Source organism: Crocodylus porosus, unplaced genomic scaffold (genome assembly GCF_001723895.1).
Source record: "Crocodylus porosus isolate Cpor-Errol unplaced genomic scaffold, CroPor_comp1, whole genome shotgun sequence".
Taxonomy (NCBI): Eukaryota; Metazoa; Chordata; order Crocodylia; family Crocodylidae; genus Crocodylus; species Crocodylus porosus.
Window position 1 is genome coordinate 16,109,318 of NW_017728951.1, and position 25,273 is coordinate 16,134,590.

Sequence of the window (25,273 nt, forward strand, 5' to 3'; positions counted from 1 at the left end):
CTGAACCAATCCTAATGTTTCTTTGTGGAGAATCCCAGAGATTCTTTGCACATCTCATGGATGCCTTTCTCGAGGCTCTCCCAGTGATTAATGATGTTGAGATTATCAGGGAGGTCAGAGAGTTTGTCACTGAGGCATTGTCGGAGATTATCACTTTTAGCAGAGTCTTTCAAGTGCTCAGTACTGAACCTCTTCCTTGGTTGCTTTTTGGTTCACGTCATTCTGGGGAGATATGAATGGACATGATAGAACCTATCAAACGATGATCTGTTATCTGCATTGGTAATAGTTCTGATGCAACAGTGCTGGGCACACATTATGATGCAGTCAGTTAGTGATGCAGGTATTAAAACTGCCACAATCTATTAATAGTTACCTCAGGGCCCTTCTACATGTGCAGGGGATCTTATGTGTAGTGCACAGCAATGCAGTGGGATTTTGTGTGTGATCCACACAGTATCACCTCCTGCCATGACAAATGTGCATGGAAGGAGGCATTATTGTGGGACCATGCATAAGATCCCATTGTCCCTTACTGCCGGTGCAGGAAGGCTTGATCCTGGGCTTCCCCTGCACCAGGAAGAAGCAAACTCCCACAGCAGGGAGCCCCTTTTGCTGAGGAGGCTCCCAGCCATGGGGCACCACATACACCCGCATGGCTGGAGAACATAGGTCCTGGGATCTCCCAGCCCCAGTGGTACATGAAGCCCCCATGGCTCGGAGATTACAGCTATCATGGTCTCTCAAGCTCAAGGGTTTCACACACCCCTGAGAGGCTGTGGCAGCTGCGATCTCCCAACCTGAAGGTTTCATGCACCCCTGAAGCTAGGAGATTGCAGCTGGGTCCCATTACTGGGAGGTGCGCTGTTGGGACCCAGTGACCACAGCACCCCCCACCACCATTTTGAAGTGCTGGATGCTGAATACAAGTGACGTTGTGGGTGCTTTAATTAAAATGCTCCCCCTTCCACTTTGGAGCACATGTAAAGACTTACCTAGAGTTCAAAAACTGACTGAATATTTGGTTATTTTTATATATATGATTTGGTATATTTTGGTAGCATATCCTTAAAAAATATCAATATTGGAAATTGACGTTTGTTTATTTAATAAATTCTGCCATTGTTAAAACCTTCAAATACTGTATGTTCAACAACTGACATTTAGAAGAGGAAAAAGCTTAAAACATTCTCCTTGGGTGATATAAAATGTATTGTTTATCTATGCACTGTTCCCAAGAAGAATTATTTTAATATTTTGAAGAATAGCAAACTTACGAGAGGGGGAAGGAAAATCATCAAACAGACCAGATTAATTAATTAAAGAGCTTGTGAATCACAAATGACAAAAAGTTTATAGGGAAACTCTCAGTCCTTCCAAATTACATATTTTTAATTTAGAATATGTTTCTGTTACACTGTGGTGATTATGAGAGAGGAAGGATGAAAATGATCGCCAGAGGCAGGCAAAGAGTGAAGTTTCTGCGACTATTACATAGTCTGCCACTGACATAAACCATGACCTGCAATATCCTGAGCTGACATAGTTTTCAGCTTCTCCTGAGGACACAATTGCTTTTCTGCAGAAAACAAAATGATGTAGTTTTGGATCAGGACAAGTATAACGAAGATTTGATGGAAACTAATCTTTTTCAGTTGTGCGGACTATGTTTTCAACCCGAACCTAAAAAAGTGAAAAGTTAATGCTTTAAAATTACTTGGTTGCTGAGGTTTGGCAAGCCTTACCGAATTGGAAAGACAAGTGGCTGGAGGGGGTTGCTGTAGGGAGTACTACTGGTGGGCACACCGGGGAGGGACTGCTGGAGCATGGTGCTCAGGTATCAAAATGATCAGTACAGCAAAAATCAATAAATCTAGCTAGATGAGGAGGGCAAGGGGTAGCAATGGAGTAGAGTATAATCTGAAAGGCAGGGAAGCGAGAAGTATCAGCAGACACAAGGTCACTGGGAAAGGAACAGGGTAGTCAGGAGTTGGGATGGTGAGTGAAAGTTCAGTGAGAAGAGCAATGCGGGAGCTAGGCCAACGAAGGGGCCTGGGTAGGCTGGCTACAGTAAGCTGCATCGCAATGTTGGTTTACAGGGAAGAAGTTTGGGCAGGACAACGCCAAGCAATCTGAGAAAGTTGTTCGCCAAAGCAATAAAGGGGTGCTGAGGGAAAGAAAACCAAGAGAAACAACAGGCTGGAAGACAGCTGAAAGGAGGACAAGTGTAAAATCAAAAGGTTCATTTCTCAGTGATTCAAATCCCCATAAGTACATCTGCAATATGACACTAGTGGGTTAATACACTTCTTGGTAAGGCTCATGCTATAATCTACAGATGAAAAGCAATTTTAGAGGATGAAGTCATAACTGAATAACAACTGGAGCAGTGGAGTTTCCCATCTGGACTAGCCTATGAGTCAGGGCCCAGCATAGTGTGGACTTGGCCATGCTTGGATGCTGAGAGGCCCAATGCGAAAAGGGAGATACAAGGTACAACACTGAGTTCTTGGAGCGGATACAGGATGTATGTCCAATACCCCCTGCCACATTCATTTTACTGATTGTTACTAAGCTAAAAATGAACATTTTCTAGAAATGTCACTTTATCTGCAAGGTCACAGTGATTGTGGTCCAAGCCAGACGATAATCCTTTATGATGCTTCAGGTGCTAATTCATTCACATTTCTTTCTTTCCTTCCTTCTTTCTTTCTTTCTTCAAGAGACACTTCTTAGGCGAGTGCCATTGCAATAAACTAGATCTTTCAGACAAAATGATGCACCATTTTAAAAAATATTAACATAAATGTCACTGAAAAAGGATTAAGACCAAAGTAGTTCTATCCAAATTAATTTAGATAAGTACACCAGATAAATAAATCAGCACCCTTCTACTCCCAGAAAGCACTTCAAGCAATTTCAAGTCATTAAAAATACTTTTAGTTCCAACATTTTGGCTGTGAGTACAGCCTTAATGGTTACACGACAGTATGTTCTACTACTTGCTGTACGGGTTTTATGACATGCCCTGATCTATTTGATGATCATGGCAGCATTTTAGAAAACTACAAAGAAAAACTAAAATAATGAATTATTTTTCAGACAAGTCTAATAAAATTGTTAATCAAAAATACCATAAATGTCAGCAGTGTCCATAAATCCTACAGTTTATATATTCCTCTTGCTAAACATTTAACCGATGGAGGAACAATTCTAAAAGGGCAAAGAAAGAGAGAGTGAGAGATACGACGGAGAAAGGGAACAAAAGCTCTTTATACACATTTGAAAAGGTCTTACCAATTTATTTGATTTCATTTACTGATTTATGAAGTAGATTTGTACTCCTATGACTTAATTTCTGACACTCTACAAACATCCCGAATGGATGAACGTCATTATGTTTGATTTCTGGTTAGATTATAAGCCAATTCCCATACGGCGAGATAGTCAATTATTTTCCCCTTATGTTGCTATCATGAAATATTACTGGTTTTTAATATACTCCTTGCAGAATAAGAATCACTCAACAATACATTTTACAGTGCATTGCAGGTGTCTGATCCTGAGACAACAAATTTAATAGGCTGCAGAGTACTAGTTCAAATGTATCTGATTTATAATGATTCTTTGACTATGTTTTGTTTTCATGAAACCTACCTAGACTACAAATGATTTGGCCTTCTTTCTATCGACATTATAAATCCCTTTTGATAAAAATCCTTGCAGGCAAATGGAAGAAAAGCGTAACTACACTAAACACTGTAGATTTATTAGTAAAGAAATCACTTTACAATTGTATAAAGGTTCCATGAACACTAAGTCAGGAGGTAAAATTACAGAGCTGTCAGTTATGTGTGCTGGATCCCCATAGTGATGTTGGTGCGATGCTGTGAAATCTCAGGAATTCTTTGCAGGGTTCCCATAAAGCAATGCAGATGCTTTACAGAACCTGTGTGGAAATGCTCACAAGCTAGTCTCGCTTTTCAGTGAATATCATCTGGTGTGAATATATAGGACTTCTCTTTCTGGAAGCATAATGGATTACTGCAAGATGGAACTTTGTACTAAAAAACACAGAGTAGTTATTGTTGCAGCACTGGATATCAACCACTCCTAATGGGAGCCTATGATGTAAAGCTATGATTTATGTACGTTAGGCTGGCTGAACATAAATGACTAATGAACAGTGATAGACTCAAGCTGCTCCTTTTTCTCTATACTACAATGTATAATACTTCTGTTGTCCTCCTGTAGACAAGGGAGACCACACGCATCCTACAGAAGGCCCAGCGACATTTCTCAAATCCACCTCTACGTTGACTAGGAATAAAAAGAGTATCTAGTAATTCAAAATGTTACCAAGACTTCTTGAAGAGGACAGAGTGCTGAAACACATAGAAACTGTTCCAAGAGGGTCCCAGAAACCCATATTAGAGAACTGGTTCAAAGTAAGAAAGTCAGGAGATTTGACTGGTTTCAGCCTCCATATGTTATAAAAAAATTGGTCACACGGTTTGCGTATGTGCATGCGCCTATTACATAATGGAACAATAGGAGTTATGTCAGTGTAACAGATGAAAGCACTTGGCTTTGTATCTAGATGTTTCACAGCACATGTCCCTGCTCATTTTATGCATTGGTATTATTTTGTAATGTATGTGTGTGTTATTTTTCAATACATTATTTCTTCCCATTCCCACACTAACATATCAATGTATCAATGAGCATAAATACTTCTGGTTCTTGAAAACGTTACAATAAATTAAAACTTGAGCATTTTCCAGTATGGGCTCTCAGGAAGTCTCTAGAGTTTATGATTAGTGAAAATTAAAATTTCAAATTATGCCAATTATGTTACTTTATTAGCCAGTAACTCCAAATAGCATGGCCTCCACTGCAGTTTTGATGGCATTATTATAGAACAAGAAAATTCTAAGACTTTACACACGAAACAAACTTATGAGACTATTTCAATAACTAAGGACATGGGAGAGCTATACTTCCCAATAAAGTAGGTGCTTTATACCAGGACTGTCAAGTATCCGATCTGTAGAGCCACTGGATTTGGCCCACCAGGCTACCGTGAGCCACTGGAAATTGGGTGGCATGGCCAGGATGGGGCAGACTGCTACAGAATCTGGGGCTCTGGACCCCAGTGGACATGGCCATTGGTAGCAGGAGGGCAAGAGAGGGCTAACACAGTCCCTGTCACTCACTGGTTGCTTAGCCCATCACCACTACTAGCTTCTTGGTTTCTGGCCCTACTGCTGCTGTGCCCTGTGCCCTATCCCCTGTGGTGGACCTAGAGTCAGAGCTGTACCAGTGGAGCTGGATCATGCTGCATGCCACCATGTGCACTGGGAGGGAGCTGGAGCTGCTGCTGCTACTGGCACTGGCTCCATCCCATGTCCTAGGTCAGATCTGGCTCACAAGGAGCCCTGTAGTTTGGATTCAGCCGGGAGCAGGAGGTGAGTTGGACACCTCTGCTTCCTATGCTTTCCTGAAATTGGATGGACTGATGGTGGCCACGCTCAGATTGGAAAGGGGACGTTTAAGGACCAGAAAAAGTGCATCTGGGTAGACTAAATTCAAGTGGATGATGGTTTTCTTCAAAATGTGTTCAGCTGTTTGGCATAATTTTCTGCTAAAATGTGATTGAAGGGAACAGAGACTTGGCCTGAATGATCAAAGATTTGGCTCTTCTCATTTAAGAGTGTAATATGCCAAACACTGAGTTTTCAGTTGGCAGAACCTAAATTTTAAAGACTTTTCACTTTAGACTTCATCTCCAGTGTCTGCTAAAGCCATATTTCTAATGGGATACAATCCTTTCAAAACAAGGCTTATTTCTCTTCACCTCCAATTAACTTGGTCATTATTCAAACATACGTACCTGTTAAAGTAAGACAAACTGAAGAGTTATGTAGAAAACTCCATCACACTGTGCCAAAACATGATGTGCTCCCGCATACTTAAGAGGAGAGTGCCAAAACAAAGCAGAGGTAATAAATCAGGTTACCAGAGAGTGAAATGAATTAGGAAAAGAAAATTAATGAATGTGGACATTGTCTTTCAGTAATTGCTGGATTCTGCTCAGTTCTTGGTATTAAAATGTGGGCATCGTGCTAAAAATAAATACTGGACAAGTTCACACATCATATTGATTGCAGTTATTCTAACAAGCAAAATATGCATCTTAGCTATAAAACCTTGGCAAGAGCCAATACTGATTGAAATTACTAATGAGCAAGATTCAGTTTCCACTTCCAACAAATTAAACAGATTAAATTATTTTGTCAGTCATGCGGGGCCAAACTTTACACAGCAACTTAAAGAGGAAATAAGTGAATTTGTTGCCATATTGTGGTGTTCTTTGCAATATTTTTTTCCAAGGACCTTTGAGGGAGACTGAGTGTGCCTTTAAATACTTTTTACCAATGGGAAGGAGGGGAAGGAGAGGACAATATCATAGGAGAGGGCAATATTTCATATTAGGTACCATAATTCTCAGAGCGTAGGACCTCTGTCAGGAGCAAAACATTATTATCACATTGTAACTTTATGTTCAGATGAACAATTTTGTACAAAGACATGAAAATGAGAAAATATTATGAGAAAGGAGGGAAGGACCAAAGGAATGTCTCCTCAAGATTTCCTATTTAAAGCCGGGCATGGGTCTATAGCTACGGGGGGTTCAGATTTTTGTCTGATGTCTCTCAGATACTCTCCATTGAGAGAAAGATGAGGCATAGTCCAATGGGCAGGGTACTGGCCCGAGTGCCAGAACAGGGATTATAATCACAGCTCTGCCACTCCTCTGTGCTTGTCGTATGACACTGAGCCACTAACTTCACTCCTCTAGGCTTCCCTGATCACCCTTGTCCAGTTAGACTGCAAACGTTGTCTCTTAGGCAAGGACTGTCTCTTACTTCGTACTTCCCATGGCACAGTGGGGCTGCTTGGTCTTGCTATAACACAATGTAACAAATAAGAGGTCATAAACTGGCTCAGACACTAAGAAATCCAACAGCAGCACCACAACAAGTAATAAATCAATCCGATTTCAGAAAGTTTGTATCAAATGAGAAGTTCGGATGATACTTTTGGGAAGGTACATTCCAAAAACCTTCACTGAAAGCCTCATATATTGTCTCCTTATTACTATGGGAACACATGCTAACACATTATAAGGTATGCCTGCCCTCCACCCGCCCCCAGGATGACATAGATTATATATTTTCCTTCATGTAAATTAGAAGACAGCCACTTTTGTATGCATCTAAGATAGAGATCTGCTGACAGATGTCTGCATTCAGACCAGAGAGCTCAATAACCGGTTTCTGAAAATGGACCTGCAGGTTGAAGTCTTAGCGTTTGGGTTCAGTACGAAAACACTCTCAGCACTGCAACGGAGAAACATTGCTTTAAAAGAACTTTAGACCAAAACCCCATCGGGATTTACTTGCATTAACTTTCCTTTAATAATAAGAAAAGGCCCACTGGTACTTCCTGGGAAGAATTAGCATGGGTATAAGCCTGTGAATTTGACAAAAAACTTTAGGAAATTTTGAAAATATAATATAAAATGGAAATTAATGAGCCAGCTTCACTGTTTTGATAAAGGTATGTTTAGCAAGAGTGAGACTTCCATTACTCCATTATGTCCCCTGTCCCGGGGGCTGTGGGGAGTTGTGTTATGCCAGTTCTATGCATACTAGCAAATTCCCCAGGTTGGGAGCATAGGATGCGAGGGTAAACCAGAAAGTAATGCAGGCTGTCACCTCTAAGGGTAAATGGAGGGTCTGAGCCTCCCTTTTTACTCTCCTAGAATAAGCTCTCTCTTCATCTCCTAGATGAAGAGAGAGCTTATTCTAGGAGAGTAAAAAGGGAGATAGCACTTTACCAATGTTACGTTAAGTAGTCACAACTGCTACATAGTGCAAGCCTTTTTGTCTCGCTGTAAAAGTGCAGTGCTAATGAGTCAGTGCACTGCACCAGGAGCATGGGATCTCCTTCTGGCACAGGCAGCTACTGGTATAATTTCCGATGCAACTACATTTGAATTTGAGGCTTCTTAGAGGCCATATTGAGGTCATTTGCAGCAATGCGCCTTTTATGTCACCATCAACATTTTGCACACACATGGCATTTCCCTTTACAAGTGTGTCTCTTTTAGAAATTACATTAAACCACAAAAACAACTTGGTTCCCATCAGTATGTTCAAAAATGCATCCAGGGACGAAAAGCCATTACTAATTTATAGCTGAATATACAAGGCTATTGTGAGGAGGGAGAGAGAGAAAGGGGAGGAGGAGAAATCACATCTGGTTTGGGATCTTTAAAGAGAAAAAAAATCAAATACTGGATTAGCACAGAAGTTAGATTTACGGGAATTGGTCATTTAGCTTGTTGCCTGAAAATGAGAATGGCTCCATCCAAATCTATATTGTTCAGGTGTCTCAAGCTACAGGTCCTCTATTGCTTCACCTGGGGACAGCAACCGCTAGCTAATAATTAACTTTGTGTGTGCTTTTCTTTATTTCACTGTTATCCTGAGACAGATTTTGTTCTTCTACTTCTGCAGAAAATCTAAAATATGCATCCAATCATTTCATATCTCCCCAATTTGTTATGCTATTCAAAAATAAGAGTCAGTGATACAGTCAGTCTGCTAGCTTAATGTGAAACTTTGTGAAATAGCCCTTTTTCATTCTATGTTTATTGTCACTTAATGGTATATTACATGTACTCAGCTCACAAAGAACAGGCTACGTTTTTTTATTTGTCAGTTCTGCAAACTCAACTGAATTTTTTCCAGCTCTGCAGGAAAACTTTGCCCTTGATGATACCCGAGCAACCCCCTGGGCTTCCAGGTTTGCATTGGGGTCACTGGCTGGAGCAAGTGGTCCTACTGAAAGATGCGTGAAATAGAAGAGAATCTGCAACTTCCTTTCATTTAGCTGTGCTTCCTCTACAAGGATGAAAAAGCAACCATCTTGTGATGGAGGTTAAAGCATGTTACCTCAATACATTATTGGAATGAACTGCTGGCAATGAGAGTGACCCTTAATATAATTATGTCCAAAGGTATATGACACATATTATACGTGCACATATCTTTTTTACTGCTTTTTTGAGTCACTGTTATTTTCTCCTTCTTTCCAGCTGTTCCAGTAGTGGGCCTCTACCTCTTTCTCTTTACAGCTTCCCCTCTTGATATTCCAGGTATGTTACCACTTGGGCAAGTACAGGGCTTCTACAGTCATATTCCAGAGGGGGTGCATTTGAACATCTCATTATGGAGGCACTCACTACGGCTCTGTAATTACAGTTCAGTTCTGCAAGTAGAGCAGAATCACCTTCTTACATGTAAAAACTACAATATATCTGCCTCAAAATTACATTGCTTACTATTAGCATACAGAAGGAAGTTTATAAGAGTTTAAAAATAAGCCATCAATTAGTTTAAGAATTAAAATGAGCTAAAGATGGGTCACTAAAGAAACTTACCACCAAATGTCAGGTCTTTATTTTCTTGTGAAGCATCTAGACAACAGCAGATGGATGGTTGAAACGCCCTGTACAACTTAACCTCACTGAAATCCTGCATATATACTCTTCTTGAAGAATTTTCTTTAGGCCTGATTGTCATTTCCCTTTAATGTGGTTCAAAATCGAACATCCCTTTTTAAGCATTGCTAAGGGTACTTGTTTAGAGAAAATCCTATGGAGAACAGTCCTCTGCCAAAATGAACATCATTTCCTTGTTCTCAATGGGAATGAAGCCACAGGCTGCCTTCAAGAGGCCATGTTGAGAAAGGCATTTTCAACAGGACCAAATGTTTCTCTCAACCCCTTGATACCATAGGAAACCACCATTTGAGGGCAATGTGGTTTCTTTCTCATTACAGGGAATGTGAGGTGATAACCAGCCTGAAGTAAGATGCCAGTTTATGGCTTCAATAACATTGAGAAAAGTTGTAGGTGATCACCATTTTTGGAGACAGCACATTTTTCATTAGTTTTTTCAATGGACGCTTTATGTACCAGCCTTTGCTGACATGTTGACAGATAAGGACTTGGATTTAGGAGTGTCCTGGCTTATAAACCCAAATCTCGTTTACCGAACCACACTGCTATAAAGAAAATGTTACTTAAACCCATTATAACAATTTTGAGCCTCATCCAAACCCCACTGGCCATCAACAGAGTCTTTCTGTTGACTTCTATGGCCTCCAAACCATTCTTAACTTTTCTTTCGGAAAGAAAAGTTAAGCAGGTGCTTACCTTTAGGCATGCAAGTAGTTCTATTAATTTTAATGGGACTACTTGCTTAAGTTCAGTAAGGGCTTAAGTGCTTTTTTGGCTTGGGGCCAGAACGATCACTGCCTTGCCAGAAGTCTTAAATCAATCTCTCCCAATCCTTAGTTACTGTTGATATTTTTCTCTGAATTACTATCACTCTGTCTACATCTGTCTGGGTTTGAGATACCTTCCTATTCATCCTCAGATGCTTTTATGCAACTGGAAATATAAATTTAGTGTTAGGCCAATAATGCTTTGAATAATGTCACAAAGATCATTTCTGACTCATGCCTCCTCTATCTATATGAATATTATATACAGCAATAGAAATGCACATTATTTTCTTTTGAATACAAACCAGTGAATGAAGTTAAATATAATGTGTTCCAGGGTGTTCATTAGAGCACACCTGTATGATATATTAGACAGAATTTATAAAGAAGACAGTACAAAGACAGAGAAATATTTTACAGGCAGACACAAATTGGGACTGCAGGAAGAATATAAAATATGACATGTGAAATTATTTTTTCTTTGACTAAAGTTATTAGCAGTAATTTTGTTCTTGTATTGGGTTTTTATTTTTAGCAATTGCAACCTTAATCTTTTCTATGCACCTATATACTGTAAGCCAAGACAATTGAACCCTTTTAGTGGTAATGCTAGGTGCTCAGAGAGGAACTCTCAAGTACTATTATCCCTGATACCATCAAACACACTATAATTTGTGCTATGTATGGCAGTTTTGAAATGTGTCATGAGATGGAGTGATTCATGCTTTTTCTTTTTCTTCACAATAGATTTTAATATTTTCTGGTATTTAGAGTGTCAGCTTTTTGACAACTCACATTATATTTTATTTTCTTGTTATCTGAAAGCTAAATTGTTTGACTTGGTACAAAATAAAGCATATCACTTGACTACCACTTCTATCCCCACTTTTCTTCTGGATACTTTTGCAAAGTGTGTATCTTGAGATCAGGCAATGAACCCTTGGGGAGAGCAGAGAAATTTAAAAAAAGAAAAGAAAACAATACAATGACACCATGTAAATCCTAATAAATATGAATAATGCAAATAGGAAAACCTTAGCATTTTGAGATATTTTTTTCTAAAAGAAAAAATGATGGATTAATTCCTCATTGCGGCTGAGGTGCTTTGCCTTTGAAATCTAACCACACAGAATGTTTGATTATTTAATACCATTTTGATTCTGATGATGGAGGTTCGAATTTGTCTTCAAAAAACAGGAAATATAATATCTTAGCATTTAGATTGAGATTTTCGAAGAAGTTAATGAGATTTTGGCACTGCCATTCATTGGTGTTTGGGTACCCAACTTCTTTACAGTCCTTGAAAAATCTGGTTGGGATTTTCACGATACCACTGTTATCATGTAGAGTAGATAAGGTATTATTAGTACAGTGACAGACCTGCGAAATAACTCATGCATTAGGTTCTCAGACACGTAGCTTTTGAAATCATAATGATGATCACTGGAATACAGATGCTCATATAAAGGGGAAAAAAGTATATATATAAAAAATCTGTCCATTCTTAGAAGTGGAAAGACCTATACTTATTATGAAATACAGAGCCACAGAAGACTTACAAAATTGCTGCCAGAATTGCAGCAGCTGTCTCATATACCCTGAAGGAACTAAGGTTCAGAGCTGTGTGAGACAAGCAATGTAGATATTAGACAGCAGAACAAACGGGCAATGAAACCAACAAAACTGACATTCTTCGGACTTGTGTCAAATTCATATCAAGGTTCACACTTTCCTTGAAGACAGTACCTTGGAGCAAACCGACTTTATATGTGGTCCTCAAAAAAGCTTTTAAGATTCAGGGCCAGTCATTTCATGGCTCTCAAGGGAAAATTACTAACGGGCAATTCTCGTTGCTTTGGTCCTCTTTTCTCCCAACCTGTTTGAGATGTTGCTACGATGTTTCAATGATTCAAAGATCATTTTGGCTCCACCTACCAGAAGCAGGATGTCAGAAAGAGTGTACAAGCTTTCTTCCTTTGTGTACGTTTTCTTCTGACTTATAAGCTTATTCTTCTTTTGTAGACTTGTAGAACAAAATACATAAGTAAAAAAGTAAAACACACACCAAAAAAATACAGAAAAACACAAACAAACCCCCAAATCAAGCCCTTCTCCCACCGCTCCAGGCAACAAACTTCAAAGGAATATTGGAGGGATATAGGGAAAAGGGCCACGATGAACAACATTTCTGAGAGTAGTTTTCTTCTTGCATCTCTTATCTCATTCTTCCCAGCAAGAGCAGTTACCAAAAGCAGATGCTATATAAAGCAATGCTAAGAAAGTGGGACTTATCTAGAAGCAATACTGAGAGCAACTGAGAATCAACAGATATCTAAGGTTAAGGCCAAATCAAGACATGCTGAGATGATTAAGTGGCCATTTCAAAAATGAGGAGGGCTGATGTTTCCTGTTGTATTGGGGATTGTGACTTCAAGGTCTGAGCTTCCTAGAAAAGGAGTCTGCACTGTGGAAACCATGAAGCTCTACATGCATAGCTAGTTGGAAACGCGCACAGAACACAGATCTCCTGAAAGCACACTCAGCACAAAGTGATCACTGGCTGCCACGTGGTACTGGGCAGTGAGACAGAAAATATCTTAAGCGGAGAGAAGGCCCAGTTAAAATCTGTACCAATGCTAAAACTCTGGAAATACAGAAAAGAGTTAAAAGAGAACATTTCTTGTATCCAGAGGTACAGTGTACCAACAAAAAGGCAGACAGTCATAAAACGATTTATTTCTGACAATAGCTGGATTTGAAGCACTTGATGAGCTTAATAGTTTTCAGTTAACTCAGGCAGAGGAAGTTAACTAAGAAACTGTATTTAAGACAAGGGAGTATTGCATTTCAGATAAAACAGAAACATATCAAGGATCTATTTTTAAGCAGGAGTATTAAAAAGAAGGTGAAATCATAGATTCATAGATTGTAGGGCCAGAAGGGACCTCGGAAGATCATCGGGTCCAGCCCCCTGCACCAAGCAGTTAAGACAAACTGAAAGATAATAAAATCATAAAAGGGCTTGACTGATCTAAGGCTGAAGAGGCAGTCCTGTGATTTCGAAGGTTAACTCAGTCTCTGGTAAGACAGCACTGTGATTGAGGTGTGAAGCAATCAGAATTTGCTAAGCAAAGGAAATCATCCAGTCCAGAACAAAGCTGCTCTGATCCCGTCAGCATGAGAGAGAAGTCCAGAGGGAAGAGTGCATAGGGTGGCATGTGTTATGACAACCAACACCTCATGCTTCCTGTACCTAAGTCTGATTTTTATTTGACAAATGTAGCAACTGAAATGGGGACAATCATTATTGGGCACGCTAGGGTCCTTTGAATAATGCTGACTTACAAAAGTAGGGCATTTGGTCAGCAGTTTGAGAAAATGATACAGAAGCATCTAAAAACAGTGCATCTGGTTAGAACGTAAACGAGTTGTCTGAACAAAGCCAACTGATAACCAAAAGGAAGCAACACTATATAGAATTACTATTACTTTACCTATCCAGTGGGTGCATCTATACATGTGCTTTACTGTGGAGTAGACTAATTAGCTGTGGAGGAAAGCATCGCTGCCTACATATGCAATGGTATTAGGCCACAGTAAACTAATTTATCCCTGCATAAGATGGTACTGCTGGAGTAATTTACTATGATTAAACGCATGTGTAGACACCGACGGCAGGTGCAAAATGTGCCGGTCAGCCCAGCTAGCCAGAGGCCAGTCTCCTGCCTGCTGTCTAGCCACACAACCCCACACTTTCAGTAGCCTTGTGCCCCAGCCAGCCCCTCTGCCACCTGACACTGCCACCCAGAGCCCGGGGCTGACCCTCCTCATGTCCCCTGCCAGCCTGGGCCTGCTCCATCCTGGATCAAACTGCTGCTGTCCCGGGAGTATATGTAGACGCTGCGCCCCTCTGGCTCAAAATGCTTTGGAGTTCATTGCTTCACTTCAATTGCAAGTGTAGATGCACCCAGTGAAGTTTAATGAATGCAAACAGTGAATGCAGAAGCCAAAAAATATCTTTTTTTTTCTCAACCAGATGAAAGGCTATAGCTTCAGAGTCTGCAACAGCTGGAAGAAAATGGCAAAGTACACAGAAGATGAAGAAGACTAAGGATGAGCTGTGGTTCTCTAGGAGGTAGCTAAAAGTCTCCATCCCAGAATTTCTTGAAATATTGCTTGCAACAATTCTTCCTCTAGACCAGTAGTGTCCAAAGTGGGGTGCACGCACCCCAGGGGGTGTGCAAGAGGATCCATTGGGTTGCGGGAAGAACATATGAGAACTTCTATTTATAGTTATATAAATACATAATACATATTTATACATATATTGGGGGTGCGTGCTTAAAAATTTTTTACTGATGGGGTGAGCAAATATAAATATACATATATTGGGGGTGCGTGTTCGAAAAATTTTTACTGATGGGGTGCATGATCAAAAAAGTCTGGAGACCACTGCTCAAGACAGCAAACATAGCTGTGGAGAGAACTGATCCTTCTCAGCATGCAATAGGCTCTTGTCCTCTGGATAGCAAAGGACCAAGAATGCAACAGTGCGGCTTCAAAATTTTGAAGAAAAGTTAAAATCCTAGAAGTACTGTCAAGATTGGAATACAGGGAACTTTTCTTATTGTAAGAAAACCTAGAGCTCAATTTATTTAACTTTTCAGAAAGAAAGGTAAGGGATGACTTGATCATAAGTCAACACATATCTACATGAGAGGGTAAAAACACTTTGATAATGGGCTCTTCAGTCTAGCAGACAAAAGTATATGAGGAGCCTGTGATGGAAGTGGAAGCTAGACAAATCTGAAGTAGGCATTTGTCTTTTCTCTTTTTATAATATTGAGGTTATAATTAATCATAAGAGCAGCTTCCAACAGGTTGTGGTTATATCCTATTACTGGTAATTTTTAAAATTACAGTTGGATGTTTTTTCTAAAATATATGCTCTAGTTGAAGGAAAATTTAAGAATTGATTCAGGATTGATTTATATTGCCTGTGTCATGGAGAAGGTCAGACTAAGTAATCACAATGAACCCATTTGACTGTCATATTTATGAATCTTGTGTTTCAAGACATTTCTTTTCATTTTGCTGAAAGAAAAGTTCGAAATGGAGAAAAAAAAGTTGCAGGGAGATGGAAGGGCCAGGTTTTCAGTTATATTGATCTTAGATTCGATAGCATAAAAAACTAAGTAGGGTCAAGGAGCTGGCTCAGAGGCTTGAAGTATGACCCCCTGTATCCAGTAATGCTAAAGGCAGGTGAAGGAGATGTGTTGCATTTGTTCTGCAAACCCAGAAAAGTAGCAGCAAATTTCATTCAAGTAAAAAGGCAGTGATTTGTGGACATGGAGAAGGCTGACACTTGAGAGACTCGGTCTGGTAACTATATTAAAAATGGGGGGGTTGGGGGTTGTGTGATAAGTCTCAAAAGAAGGGTGTGTGGTAAGTCTCTTCTTTTTTGGTTGCTGCTTAGAAGTTATGTTATAGAAGTGCTCTTATGCCAACACCAGAGGATGCATTAGCTTTCTTTCCCCTTTTTAATGTCTACTTTTTGTCCCATTTTGGGAACCACTCCCACATCCTCATAACTATATCAATTACGGTTTTATAATTGCCACATCTGATCTCCTGCATAACACACACCAAAGAATCTCACCCAGTAATTCTTGAATAAGTCAGTAACTTGAACTTGATATCGAACAAGTCTTTTAAGGACCCCCTAATTTTGATTTAAGGACTTCAGCTGATGGATGGATCTATTATATTCCTTTATTTCAAAGATAAATTGCTCCAGCTGTTAAAAATTTGTACCTTACTTCCAGTTCAGATGTTTCCAATGTCATCTTCCAGTCACTGGATCTCATTATATTTTTGTCTCTATGATTAATGAGCCGCCTAACATCAGATATTCTCTCAGGTACTTAGACTGGGATTATATCATCCTTTAACCTTCTCTTTGATAAGGAAAATAGATTGAAAACTTTTGAGTTGCTTATTGCAAGTCATTTTTTCCAGACCTTGAATGATTCTTATAGTGCTTGTCCCTCAGATTTTTGACATCCTTTATAAATTGGTGACACCAAACTGGGGAGAGCATTCCACCACTTTTCTTTACAAAAAGTAATACTGCTTGTCTAATGCTACTCAGAATTTGCCTGTTTATACATCCACCTATCACCTGACTCCTTTTAGCATTCCACTAGCTTACATTTTCTTAGCTATTGTGTGAAGTCCAGGAAGTACTTATAGGAAAAACAAGAGTGTTTCAAAGGAAATGATATGAAGGCACACCACTTTGGCCATGTTAGATTCAGCGTTTCAGTTACGGCCTCTAGACTAAGAAAAATCATTTGAAAAACCTCCAAACCCCAAGTTCTAAAAGTAGAGCATTTAGTCAGGCACACGAGATTTAACACTAGTGATCTCCACAAACGGAGATGAAGGCACGGTAAGAAAGGACAAACAGAGATTTTTTTGGGTCCAACATAATAAGATACATTTCGTTTTTGGCTTATATCATGTCTCAATGTCACACCCTTGCAGGGTGCGGGGGAACAGTCAGGAGTTAAGAGTGCTTATATTTTTATATCTGTAGATGAATAGTAGGCTAAAATGCTGAATTGTAAATAATAACAATATTTTCAGTTGAAATTGTAAAACACCCTTTCAAAATCATATAGCAGAATTGTAATGATTTTCTTAAAGCAATTATTTTACTAATTTTGAAAAAAAATTAAACAAGCAATGAGAAAGATGGGGCCAAGAGCAGTCATTAATGACAAAAGAAAAAACTTAATCCCCTTTCAGTGGTTTCAGTACAAGCTTGTCACCTGTTGGTTACTCACTCACTTCTGCAAAGGGCAGAAATATTTTAAGCAAAGTGCCAAATCTTTATAATTCACCCGCCAGAAGAGCCTGGCATTCTCTTCTGCAAACTAAAGATCTGCCCAGACCGGCCAAATGATTTTTTTCCTCCTGAACAGGGTGGAATGGGCATGTGTGCAAGTAAAGCTGCTCTATAATAATTATGAGTACTGTAAATTAACATTGTTAATAAGGTAGTTGCTTGTTTGGTTTAAAAGAATATTATTAGGGAAAAAAAAAAGCAGGAAAAGAAAATGGTTCAATATAAGCCGCCCCTGTATAAATACTTAAGGGTTCTTATAAAAGACAACGCTTAAACTATTCTTGTAGTATGGTTTTGGAGCGCTGTGGTATTCTTCATTTTGAATAGCCTGCTTTTTGGCCAAAGACAGCTTGCAGAGGAGGTTTTATGTTAATAGTACTTTAATATCACATAGCATTAAGAATGGCATTATGTACATCAGTCGGGAGGCAGGGTAGGGTGGCACCTTAGGGCGTGTGTAGATGAAACAGGGGTCCTAAATTGAAGCGGTGGGTTTTAAAAAATATATCAGGCTCACCGCTTTTCTTGGGCAGAGCTTGCTTTCCCAGGATGCTGCCAGGCTGCCTACAGGACTTCTTGCAGAGCCGTGGAGCTGCACGGAGCCCGGTGCTTCACTCTGAGGCTCTAGGGGCAGCAAACTAAAATTCCTTGAAGGTGAACCAAACTTGAAGGAGTTTTAGTTTGCTGCACCCTAAGTCATTTAAGGCCCATTACACCACCGAATTTCCTACAGCAGCTTGAATTAATGCGCAATATGCCCCTGACTCATGCAAACACTGACACCATTAAGCAGCGCAAAAGCACGTAGCCCATTTAAGCGTCGTGCACGCATGCCTCTCATTTCGTCTACACACAGCCTTAGAGCCTAACTTGGTCAGAGACCCATAAGTTTTCACAGATGGCTGCCTACTTCCTCAAATCACTATATATTTTTGACATCACCATGGGCAGATCTAGAATTTTGAAAATGGGAGTGCAAATGGTGAGGTTCATTATCACACAAAAAGAGCACATTTTTCTCCAGTTAAAAAACAACTAGAAGCTTTACTAATACACAACGAGTTTAGGACTTGATGATTCAGTTTGAGATTAAAGCAAAAACAACTATAACTTCATAGGAATGGGTAATCTGTAGGGTTGTGAAATAGGAGCTCATTACCAGGAGTAGCTAAGAGATAAAACAAAGGATCTTGAGAAGGGAAACATCAAGAGCGTTAAAAAGAAGAGAGGGTCATAAACACCTGTGGAATGAAGAGTTTAGAAGGGATCAGGGAGATTATAATGAACCATTAAGTCAAGTGACTCCCTCAATACTGCCTGACTAGAAATGCTGCTGCCACTGTCAGGCAGATGGTTTAAAACTTTGGGTGGACCAAGAATCAAAATGGGTGCAAGTGCCACCTAATTTAAGATCCCTAAGCCTAAACTGGGAGCAGCACATGCAGGTGTTTGCTGCTTGCCAAGAGTGGCACGGGTAGCCAGAGGTAACATGGGGGGGGGGGGAGCTAGCACATCTACAGGGCGGTCAGGGGAGTTGGTGGATCCAGGGGGCTGGCAAGTCTGTAAGTACTTGCCACTGTGAGGGGTCATTGGCAGGTCAGCATGGGATGCCGTCTGCTCAAAAGGGGGTAGTTACAGGAGGCTAAAATTAGCCCAGTTAGGGTCAGGGTGGATGAGCAGCATAGCCTTGGGGTTGTGGTGAGTGGCTCTCCCAGCCCCAGAGCTGTGCTGTGAACATGTGCAGGCATTCACTGGGTCAGGTAAACTCTTGCTAGACTGCATTTACTCTTTATCGATCTAAAGTTAGTTCACCTCTGATGTAAACCACTTTAGATTGGGTGCACCATTCATAGAGCAACTTCAGCCCTGTGAACTCCTGCACCCTGGAGCATTTAAACCAACTCAACCTTGAGTAGGTTAATTTAAATGCAACACTTGTGTGTGTGGAAAAAAAATTTTTTTTGATTGTGAATGCTGCTAATGCTGGAAGTTGGTTTGACTATGAGTGGAAAATTGCACAGCACAACCAGAGCTGCCCCTTGTGTGACCTTTGAGGCTGTCAGTCAGTCCTGACCCAGTTTCTAACTCGCACATGCTCAAAACGTGTGGGGCTTCTGACTGAGCGCAGGCTCAGAGGGAACTGCTCTGACGTAATTAGACCAGAACTTTCTAGCCAGAAAACGATTTGATTGGCTACAGGTTTGGGATAAAGACCCGTGAGCCCCTCAGAGGGTGTGGAGTTGGTTTCAGGCGGGTTGGTTAATGAGTTGGTGGTGTTATAAGTTGGTATTTGCTAGTGATTTTGATATTGTGAGTGATCGGCGGATGGAGGGAGTTGCTCCACCTTCATACAGAGGCTGTTGTTGCTTGGATCTGTGAGAGGGAGAGAACTTCCCAATCTCCCCTCGGGACTCCACACTCCGGATTGACTTTTACCTTATTCTGATTTTCGGCGTTCTCTTTGACCACGGCTTGGATTCATCGCAGAGGCATATCCCTCCACGATCAGCCCGACCTTCAAGCCATGACACGTCTCACACATCTTGTTCTCGAACTGGCGTCACGACAATCATTCGGCGGTTCATTAGTTACAGTTCGTTTGTCTATGTTCCTATATATGAGCTGTTGACCAGCCCTAGGACTAACCAACAGGCAGCCGCACCTATCCCTCAGGGGGTAGATAGCAAGGACTTGTTGGGGAACCTGTGGGCCAACAGACCCCCTTGTTGTATTTGTGTTCAACTAAACTGTAACCGAAGATTCATCACTTCCTACGCCTAAAAGTGTAAGCTAATAAACCCTTGTTACTTTAAGGAAAGAACGATTCAAGAGTCTCAGTTCTCCTCACCAGAAAACCCAGCCTGTTTCCGTGTTCAATTGCCACCCCGGCCCACCGTGACACTGGGGCTTGGTTCATCCCCCCAGGACAGTACGTACCCTAGGATGCCACCCCACCCTGACCTCAGACTAACACAACTAACTACCTCTAAATGTATCAGTGGTTATAGACTTTCGAAAGGAAGAACTATAGATGCCTGAACTCAGGCAGACTAGTTGGGTAAGCATGGCTGGGTAAGCATACCAGCCCCTAAGCTACTATGCAATGTAAGACCTAGGGAAATTAGAGAAGCCTGACACACAGGAGAAAGGGGTGCATTAAAAGAGTCCACAAAGGGGACAAAAGTTCAGCTACTCCCATTTTTTTTTTTTTTGCAATAGCCATGCACACAACATACACACTCCGGTACACACCCATTAATATAACAATGAGAATCAAATGTAAGGTACAGGTTAAGCACAGCCTAAATTATTACATGAAATCCATACACTGTAACATCTCAAACAGTATAACACAGCTACATCTTAAAACAAGGGTATATTTATAGATTTATTAAAAGTTACAAGGATAGGGAACATTGTGTAAACAAAACTTTTGAAATCACTAGAAGTTTTCATATTGACTTAATCATAGCTCAATATGTTAGAGTAATAAATCCATCTGAATGCCCAGGTAGCCAGGGCTGACCATATTGTGAATGCCAGTTCACTGAATCAGTTAATGAACTCTTGGCATTTTAAACTTGGGCAAGTCATTAACTATGAAGAAAAATAAAGCATAGTATTTAAGTACTCATTCAGCTGCAGGCAAAGGCACGGCATTAAGTCAGCAAGCTAAGTATAATACTTGGCATCATTTTTGCATTTACCTCAAAAAAAAAAAAAATCTCATCTTCATATATAATATATTACATACATATTTGAGACACCAATCCATGAGGTTCTAGAGTCACTACAGCAACCCAAAGCAATTTAAAACAGCTAAATCATTCCAAGCAGAAAATAGAAATAAATTCAACATAGCCAACAACAACAAAAAGTAAGGTTTTGGGTGTTTTCTAGCTGCAGGAAGGTTGAAGGCACTGAGTAGGCAGGTATAATATTGCAAAGCAACAAGGCAGGTTGGCTGAGTCCCAATGTCAGCTACTCGGTTTCTGTGCCCTTTAGAAGGTCTGCTGTGAATTTTGCTTCCTTTATCTCGTTCAGATATTTGCAGTTCAGAAGAATGGTAACAGACAAAGTCTTTCAGCCCAATGTCTTTCATGTGCATTCCTCATCCAAGGTCAAAGGTCCACCATTTCCTGAAGGGCCTTGGGATCTACATGCACAATCATCTTCATCTGAATATAGTTCTTTGGGACCATTATTCTGTCTTTAGTGGATGATTCTAACAGCAAACCTATAAAATAAAGGCTATCTTCACTCCTTCAAAGGCATTCCTTGCAGTGGTTTGATCTTCAGGGCCACTGATGAGATTTTAGTGTCAGAGGCGTGGAATGGTAAATGGCCCAAATAGATATTTCAATTAAATTACACAACACCCAGAAACACTTCTCCATCCTATTTTTAAGATAAAAATGGGTTCTCAGATTAAATAGATGCCCTGAAAATCCACATATATGAAGCCAATATTTGTTTTCTTGTGCTGATGGCAGCTAGTAGATATTAGTTTTGTCCTGGACTATTATTTCTACACTGCTAAAACTCACACAGCATAATACTCTATACTTACACTGCTGTATAGTGAATGATTAAAAAGAAAAGCAAGGAAAAGCAAAGAAAGAATTAGGTTTCCACTTGTATCAGATTTAACTGCTTTAGTGAGAAGGAAAAAGTTACTTCTGTGATGAAACAGGACAGCTATTTAATGCTGCAAGCCAGTTTATGACAGGAAATGAAGAATTGCAATAGGTCACTTCCCTAACAGTACTGGCTAGGAATTGAAACAATCCCTACTTTTTCATAAGAAGGCATGAGATCTTTTGTTGACTGTTAAGGGCCTTTTAGATCTTGCAATGTGAGCCGCACAAATATTGATTGGTGTTAGTGTTAGCTTGTGTTTGGAGCAGTCACATTTCAAGCCAGCGAGGGCCTCAAAGGTAAGAATACCCCCCACCCCTTTGGGCTTTCTCCCTGCCCCTTAGGGCTCTTCTGGTTGCCCGCTCCCCCAACACCCCAGGGCTTTCCCTCATATCCTGCCTCCTACTGCCCCCAGTGCATTACTTACTTGTGACTACCGAGGCTGTCTGTCCCAGGGGAGCAAGCAGGTTAACCTCCCTACTCAGCCCCTGCCCAGAGAGCAGCAACGGTGGTTATACCTTAGTATAACACAAGCTGCATAACACAGATCAGAGATAATCCTGCACAGGAATGGAGTAACTTTGAGCTGCCTAACAAGTGCCCAAAACTAGCTTTAGGTGTTAATGTGCAGCCAATACAGGCGTTAAGAGGTCTAGGAACTGCCCAAAATTACCATGTAACAAGGCCCTTACATGCTGCATTTTGAGCTGGTAAAATATTGATCAGTGTTAGTACCAGCTTCAGTTTGGAGCAGTTACACCTTTGGGCTAAAAACCTTCTCTGACTGTCTCCTACCTGCACAGCTGCACCTTGCCACTAGAGGGCTGGTGAACAGAGGGCCGACTGGGAGCTACAGCTGTGAGCTACTACAGGGTTGGTGAGGCAGGACAGATTTCTATTCCTGCTCTAGGTGGGTGTGCATCAGAGATGGACTGAGGCAGGAACTTGCAGTTGGGAGGCAGAGAGTTAATGGGATAAAGGTGGGTAATGAAAGGGGAGGTGGATAGGAAATGGGGCTGGGGGAATGGTGGTGACATGAAGTATGTCAGCCACTGAAGGGTAAAATAGAAGAAAGCAAAGAAAAAAAAAAGAAAAAAAAATTGAAGAGGAAGTAAATTAAAGAAGGTCTTATGTTTTAATAAATTGGTATTTTAGAATGGGGTGTGGCGGGTGCAGAGTGTGCTTCCTGGGGGGGCTGGGAGGTGGGAGCAGTGGGCGAAAGTGCTTTTGGGGGAGCTACTGGCTCTGCCCTGGGAAGGAAGCTCCAGCTCATAGGGATCTGAGGCTCCCTACCTTGTCCCCCTCATCTCCCCAAAACCCCACTTCTGGTCTTGTCTGTGCCCTGAGACCTGGCTAGCTGGCATGTTGTCTGAGGACATTTTGCATGGGGTTGCATCTTGGAGGTTGGGAAGGTCAAACCCTCAGGAGTGGGAGGGGGAGTTGTACTGGTGCCAGAACTGCCCCCTGGGCAGTGGAGTTCAAGGGGTGGAAAGTTTGCCCACAAAGAACAGGAGGGTGTGGGAGGGGACACTGTAACATGGGATGCTGAAGGACTGCAACTTGGGCAGCTCATCTGTGGGGAGCAGCCACACATTAATGGAACATGATCTGGGTAACATGGATCAGAGATAAACCTGCCCTGGAGTGGTGTTACTTCAAGCTGCCTGAAGTGCACTTAAAACTAGTTTTAAGCATTAATAATGTGTGAAAATCAAGAGGTTAAGAGCTCTAGGCACCACCGAAAATTAATGTGCTGCAAGGCCCTAACTCATTAAGAACTTGACTTCCTACTTCACCAAAAATGTAACTTTGAAACACATGAGCACTGGAAATTATTTTAGATTATTTAACCAGAAATAAGCATGGTCAATGGAGAAATTTTGCAAACAATATTAGGGAAGGGGCAAAGAATTTCCTGATGGTAGAAAAAATGCCACATATCACCAAGAAACACAGTATTTTGATTCTAAATTTTATCTCCCATCCACATCCCCTGCTAAAAGACCCCTCTCATTTTAGTAATTTCTGATCATCCTTGTTGGTTCTCAAGAAATCTTCAGGCAAATGTCCTTTAAGGACTTCCTCAGCTATAAACTGTGGTTAATGTTTTTTGTTTCACAGCATCATTCTCCCCAAATAGAGCAACAATTCCCAACCTGGATGCCATAGCACTCCAACGATGCCAGCAGATCTTTCTAAGGGTGCTGCGGGGTGCCACACAATAGTAACACTGTTAGGTGTGCAAACATCTATATGATTCACAATATAAACCAGAGACTTCAAAGGGGAATTCACTGTGTCAAAAACATTCTGACCCTGTGTGGTCTGAGTTATTTGCAACAGAAGAATTGCCCTACTATTTTCTCTATTCAAAAAAATGAGTGAAAACTCAAAACTCACATTTTCCACAGGGTACCTTGAGTCTAAAAAGGTTGAGAGCAACTGATATCATGTTTTGCCCCCATTATTCCCTGCAAAATCCCATTCATCTTTCCTTTCCTCTCCATTAGAGGGAAATGAATGGATTCCCCTCTCTCTTATAGTATCCTCCATGCCTGTTTTTTACCTCTCTCTTCCATAACACTTGACTCTCTTCTCTCTTCACCAACTCTCTCTCAGCATAAGTATTGCTGTCTTACCTCTGCACCAATATCCCGTGATGCCTCATTTCCCTCCCCAAACCTTCTCATTCTCCTTGGTCACTTCTTTCTATCTAAAGCTCCCTCTTCCTTATCTCATCTATTTTCTTCCTCTCCATATGAATCACTCTATTATTCTTCCTTCCCATGACTGCTTTACTCTGTCTCCCCTCTTCCCAAACTCACATGACTCCTCCTTCTTCCTTCAGCTTCTCCCTTCACAGCACTTCCTCCTTTTCTTCATCTGTCCCCACTTTGCTTATAGCAGGGGCGGGTAATGATTTTGGATGGAGGGCCATTTAACAAGTGTGGGTGAGCTGCCGAGGACCACAAGGGTAGCTCTGCCCCTTGATGGGTGCCCCGCCCCGGTTGTCATCTTGGGACCAGAAGTCCCACCTCTAACCCCTGACCTTTGCCACTGGAAGTCCCTTCCCTGGCCCCGAAAGTACTCCTTTTGGGAGGGAGGGTGCTGCCATCTTGAAACCAGAAACCCTCCCACAAATCATACGATAAAAAAATCCAACATCTACTATAACTTATTTTAATTTTATTTTAAAAAATACCTTTGTCCTGATTTATGCATGTTTTCATCATGTATCTAGAGGCAATTGCATAATAGCTCAAAATACAGCCCTAATCTTGTATATTGTGCAGGGGGTGTATGTGTGGGTATGGTTGGGGAATGGGGGTGTGTGGGTATGGTGAGTGGAAGTGTGAGGTATGGGGG

General features: G+C 40.9%; 1 protein-coding gene and 1 long non-coding RNA gene across 3 annotated transcripts in view; both read right to left on the reverse strand.

The window, feature by feature from the left end:
* The window catches only part of ATRNL1 (attractin like 1), a 969,676-nt gene that overhangs the window by 145,988 nt on the left and 798,415 nt on the right, over positions 1 to 25,273 (reverse strand). The gene's annotated exons all lie outside the window — the stretch shown is intronic.
* Positions 25,041 to 25,273, reverse strand: part of LOC109324031 — a 2,747-nt gene continuing 2,514 nt past the window's right edge. The window contains exon 3 of the long non-coding RNA XR_002104833.1: positions 25,041 to 25,179. This is a non-coding gene — a long non-coding RNA (uncharacterized LOC109324031). The remainder of the gene's footprint in view (positions 25,180 to 25,273) is intronic.